Source organism: Ursus arctos, unplaced genomic scaffold (genome assembly GCF_023065955.2).
Source record: "Ursus arctos isolate Adak ecotype North America unplaced genomic scaffold, UrsArc2.0 scaffold_24, whole genome shotgun sequence".
Taxonomy (NCBI): domain Eukaryota; kingdom Metazoa; phylum Chordata; class Mammalia; order Carnivora; family Ursidae; genus Ursus; species Ursus arctos.
In genome coordinates this window covers 4,859,215-4,865,582 of record NW_026622919.1, presented here as the reverse complement: position 1 = coordinate 4,865,582, position 6,368 = coordinate 4,859,215, and positions in this window count along the sequence as shown.

The following is a 6,368-nucleotide window of genomic DNA, read 5'->3' as shown; positions in this document are numbered from 1 at the left end:
TCTGCCACGAGGCGGTGGTGAGGAGCTATAGTTGTAGCGTGGAGTGAGGGAGTACGGGGACGGGTGGAATTTCCCCTTTTTTGGTAACCTTAGGAACTGTGCCTGGTTGTAAGTAGCCCATTGGTCAGTTAGGGCCTATGGCTTAATGAGCCTGTTTGCATCAGCTCAGTGGTCACTGTGGGGCCCTTTTGCCTCGTTCAACTTTCCAGTGCTCAAGCCTGTTGCATAAAAGCAGCCTCTACAGTCATCACCTTGGCACCAGCAAACCCTCTGACTTAGGTACCATTTTGGCCTATCTCGTTACTTTGCAGATGCACTGTGTTTGGTACACAGTCTGTTTCCTTCCCTGAGAGATCAGCTTTATCATTTAATTCCTTTCTGGATCAGGATAATCATTGAAAGTGGAAGTGTAAATAGTGAAAGGTAAATAACCCAAAGCAGGGCATGATTCCGTCCATCTTTCATGTTAAATACCGATATACTAGGTGAGCCCCAGCACATTCACACAGTACCATCATGCCCTCCTAGACTGGACTTGCCAAGACTATTTTCTTTGTTTACAGACTTCACTATTATATACCTAGTGTTTAACTATACCAGACACTGTTGTAAGTACTTGGTCTTTCAGATAGCAGCCCCATCCTGAGGCTATCTAGGGGCCCCATCCTAATTATCCTCATTACCATAAACTCAGGGGTACTCAAAGGGGCTGATATGAACAGCAAGAGACACGCCTATCACCCAGGAAATCCCAGGGGTTTTAGGAGCTCTGTGCTACATCTGGGGACAAAGGCCAAATATATTTCTTATTATATTACAACTAGTATAGATCTGAGCTATAAGGTGACTCTTGGTAAGTAGTCAGCGACTGAATAGTTATTGCTCTATTATGCTTTTGAAAATATGGAAATGTAGCAGATTCAGAGGGCAGCCCTGGAATCATAAGGTGTAGACATGGAAGGAACCTCAGAGAATATTTAAAACTTAGGACACGGTTACGGAAAAGTCCTCATAATTCCCAATTATGGCACAGAAACACACCTCTGTATCCTAAATCTTGGTGCAAACTGATCCCCACCCCAACTCTGCCCAAAGCTAAGTCACCTAAATCTGTTGGGGTGCAGGACCCCAGTCCATCTCCTTATTATCTGATCAGATGCATCATTTCACACCCCACGGCCCATGATTTCCCTTGCCTGCCTTCTTTCTGTTCGAGCCACTCCTGCAGCCTTAAGTTTTGTTGTTTTCTCTCTTGCCAAATTTCTGACTAGAAGGATTTTCTTGGAGCCAAAGGACTGGAGCCGTGTCCTTAAAGGAGGTAAAAAGTCAAAAGCGAGCTTTAAGTGTCCAGTAGGAAACCACTCATTCTGGCACAGAGAGGGAAGAATTGCCTTGATAAAATGGTCACCTATGTAATCCTTTCTAATTAAGCAGCCTCCTCGTTTGTGCTGTGGTCTCTGGGTGGGCTTTTCATCTGTGGGTGGTAGTAGCCAGCTCACAATGGATTGTTGCTGCTATTGTTAACCTTAAAAATAAATACAACCAGCCATTTCACCAGCAAAAGATGGGTTTATTTGGGAAGAGTAAAGAATTGCTTTACAGGACACACGACATGTGCCAGAACCCCAGGCAGGTCCACAGAACAAAGAAGAGGAGGCCCTTTTATGGAGCAGAGCAGCCGCTTGGAGGGCTGTTGTAACCAGAAAGTCCATTGGAGTAAACTGGGAGTTGGACGTATGGGGGCTTCTCATTGGCTGGGCTGTGACAGTCTGTCATTGGCGGGGCTGTGACTGTCTCTCATTGGCTGAGCTGTGACTGTCTCTCATTGGCTGAGCTGTGACTGTCTCTCATTGGCTGGGCTGTGGCTGTCTCCCATTGGCTGGGCTGTGACTGTCTCTCATTGGCTGAGCTGTGACTGTCTTTCATTGTCTGGGTTGTTGCTGGGTGAGGAGGAAACCTTCCTTCCTCCTGCGGGCACAGAAAAGTAGTAGCTAACCTTCTTGAGGACTTGTGCTGTTGGTCTCTTCCTGTTGGTTCTGCAGTGGTAAACCCAACTCCGTTTTAGTGAGATTTTCCTTTATTAATTTTAACACTATTAATTTTTTTTTAAGTAAGCTCTACTCCCAGTGTGGGGCTTGAACTCATGACCCTGAGAGCAAGAGTCCTGTGCTTTACTGACTGAACCAGCCAGGCACCCCGATCTTTTTTTTTTTTTAAGAAAATTACACACATAATAACCTGTTTGAAAAAGAACCCTTAGTGGTACGTCATTATTTGTTTTCCTGGCTGCAGAACGATGAATACGGTGTACAGCTGTCTATAAACGTTTCTTATTACTGCAGAGCTGATCAACTGCAGTGAAGTGTGTTCTATGTTCCAGTGCAGAAGGTATGCATACCTCGAACTTCCTGTATTTGTACCTCTATAAATTCCCATCTCAAGTGCATGGTAGGGTGATGGATGTAGGGGCCAAGGGCAGGTCTCTCCAAGATGGGCCACTTTGGCATGAAGATTATTTTGAAATGCAATCAATCATTATTTTAAAAGCAATCAAAACCTATCAGATCCAGGAAAAACTCCTTACTTCTGATCAACTGCTTAAATTCACACCCGAAAGGAGAGACTGTATCAGGAAGAGGGCCACTAACAGAGGTTCCTTTTTACCTGAGAAACTTACTTGTGTAACGGGGCAATCTTCGTTTTCCAAACATCTCTAGTGGTATTCCTCCCCTTTGGATCCCCAGACTCTACCTTTCTCTTTAGCTCATCTAAGCCTCATGTTGTCTGGCTGTCTTGGAGTCTCATGTCTGTGTGGATTCCCCCTATGTACCAAACTAGATTTGGTTTTCTCCTGTTAATCTGTCTTATGTCAATCTGTTTCTTAGTCTAGTTAGAAGGACTAAGAAGGGAAGAGGACATGTCTCCCTCCTTGACATGGGAGGGTCAGGCTCTGCATCGATAATTGTAGGTGTAAATGTAGGGGTGAGCGAGAGTCAAAGAGGAAATGTTGCAACTTCCAGCATGAAATACATGGCATATTGATGAAAGTTAACTTCAGGAGGAGAAGGAGAATTTGACCACTCAGCTGAAATGGACAAACTCCTAGAAAGACACTGTAACAGACTCAAGAAGAATTAGGAAATCTGGAAAGACCTATAACAAATAAAGAAATTTAATTAATAATTAAAACTCTTCCCACAAAGAAATCTCCAGGCCCAGATGGCTTCATTTGTGAATTGTATCAAATATTTAAATTATCAAATTATTTCAGAACATAGAGGAAGAGGGGAATCCAGCTGATTCCATGAACCCAGTAGATCCCTGATACCAAAGCCAAAGACATCACAGGAAAAACTACAGTCAAATATTCACATTCCTCATGAACATAAAGGCCAACATACTAACAAACTGAATCCAGGTAAAACAAACATATAGGAAAGATTATACACCATGACCCAGCGGGATTTATCTCAGGAATGCAAGATAAGTTTCACATCCAAAAATCAATATGATTGTGTCATTTCCCAATACTAATAATTTTCCGACATCAACCGGAGGTCATACAAGTCATTTCAGTTCTGACTCTAAGTACCCAGAGTTAGCACAGACCCTATAAGTTGAGGGCTCAGTTCCAGACAGCCTCCACTTCAGATCCCAGCCACAAGTCGTGTCTGTCCCCAAGGCTGCCACACTGAGCACAAATTCAGGGGTTCCTACAACCCTTCCCTCAGATTTGATAATTCACTAGAGTACCTCACAAAATCAGGAAAATGCTATACTTAATATTGCAGTTTTATTATAAAGGACCCAGCTTAGGAACAGCCAATTAGAAGAGATGCTCAAGGGCCAGGTGGGGTAGAAGGCATGGAGCTCCCGTGTCCTATCTGGGCATGCTACCCTCCTAGCATAGCCATGTGTTCACCAACCTGAAGCTCCCTGAAGTTCAAGAATTTTTATCAAGATTTTATTACATAGGCATGACTGATAAGTCACTGGTGTTGGTGATTAATGCAGCCTCCAGCTCCTCTCCCCCCATTGGAGGTGGAGGAGGTAGGACTGAAGATCCAATTGTCTAATCACGTGGTTGGTTCTTTTGGCACTAGCCCCCATCTTGAAGCTATGTAAGAGCCCACCCAGTGTCACCTCATTAGCATAAACTCAGGTCTGATCTGAAGAGGCCCATTATGGTAAGGACAGATGCTCTTAGCACTCAGGAAATTCCAAGGGTTTTAGGAGCTCTGTGTCAGGAACGAGGGACAAAGGCTATATGTGTGTGTGTGTCTATATATATATATGTATAGTTTTTTTTTTTTTTTTGGTAAGATTTTTTTTTTTTTAAGTAATCTCTGCACCTAATGTGGGGCTTGAACTCACAACCCCAAGGTCAAGAGTCACATACTCCACCGAATGAGACAGCCAGGTGCCCCTGCCATGTGTGTTTCTTATTATACCACAGTGGTACACCATATAAATAAAATAAAGGGCAAAAAATGTGTGATCATTCACATTGCAGAAAAAGCACTTGACGGGGCGCCTGGGTGGCTCAGTCGTTAAGCGTCTGCCTTCGGCTCAGGGCGTGATCCCAGAGTCCTGGGATTGAGCCCTGCATCGGGCTCCCCGCTCTGCTGGGAGCCTGCTTCTTCCTCTCCCACTCCCCCTGCTGGTGTTCCCTCTCCCGCTGGCTGTCTCTCTCTCTGTCAAATAAATAAATAAAATCTTAAAAGAAAAGAAAAGAAAAGAAAAAGCACTTGACAAAATCTAACACCATGCTTAAACAAATACTAAGCACCTTTCATTAAAGCAGGAATAGAGAGGTTCTTCAACCAAGTAGAGGCATCAATGGAAAAATCCACAGCTAACATCATGCTTAATGCTGAAAGATTGATGCTCTTTTCCTAACAACAGGATCAAGGCCAAATGTACATTTTTGCCATTTCTGCAATAAGCCAAAAAAAAAAAAAAAAAAAGAAAAAGACACCCAGGTTGTCAAAGAAAACTGTCAATCACAGATAACATAATCTTATATGTAAATAATCCCAAGAATACACATACAGACAAGTAAACCTATTATAACTAACATATCTGGTAAGGTTGGGATACGAAATCACTATACAGAAACCAATTGTATTTTATATACAAATACTGGACAATCTGCAAATGAAACATATACAATTTCATTCATAATAGCATCAAAAGGCATAAAATGGTAATAAATTTAACAAAAAATGCAATTCTTATTTGCTGAAAACTATGCATTGCTGAGAGGAATTAAAGATATAAATAAATGGAGAAAATCCCCATGTTCATGGGTTGGAAGATTCAGTCTCATTCAAGAAGTCAACTCTCGCCACGTTGATCTATAAATTCAATGCAATCACTCTCAAAATCCCAGCTGGACATTTTTTATAGAAATCAACATGTTGAATTTAAGATTTGTAGGGAAATACAAAGAACCTGGAATTGGCAAAACAATTTTGAAAAAGAACAAAGTTGGAGGTGTTTTCACTTTTTTATTGCAGACTCACTCTGAAGAAAGTGTTACCAAGACGGTTCAGTGCTGGCATAAGGATGGATTCATATAAAATAATTGAGAGCCCCCAAATCCTTACATTTATGGTCAATTGACAAAGGTACCAAGATAATTCAAGTGGGGGAAAGACAGTCTTTTCCACAAGTGGCGCTGGGACAGTCGGACAGCCACGAGCAAAAGAAATGAACTTAGATATGAGATACTTTCATGACTGCCACTGGCAGATTGTTCTACGCAAACTCTCCTCTGTCTTTGGAGTTAGAATGTTTATGGGAAATGGAATTCAGGACCCCAAGAGAAGATCTATTCCCTGGAGCACAGTGGGGAGTGAATGCACAGACATTTATTGATGGAATTCACGCTGGGCCATTGAGTATGTATCTATGAATACAGATGGGACTTGTTTTCAAGATGGTGGGCCTCTCCAGGCTTTGTTCCTATCCTCAGGTTTGTTTTTCTTTTCTTTGGCCTGTTTAAACCCAGACCTGTAAACGTGCATCATTTCCTGATCCTAACCAAGAGTAACCTGGGGGAAAATTTGGACATCCCCTCTGACTCATGTCGATATTGGTAATGGAGGGATATTAAGGCATTCCTCCCAGTTACAGGGTGAGTGCCACACACCCACAGGGTAGGGTAGCAGGACTTAGGTTTTGACTGAGTTAGATATAAGCGACACTCCTACTTACATTGGTATCGTGCGTTATCCTTGCTAAAACACACGCGTCTTACTCCAACTGCAAGTGATGTGGGAAAGACGTGAGGGTTCAAAGTTTATGGTCATGAAAGAAATCTTGAGACGTCTTTGGTACAAAAAGGTAGTTTTGTTAAAGCATGG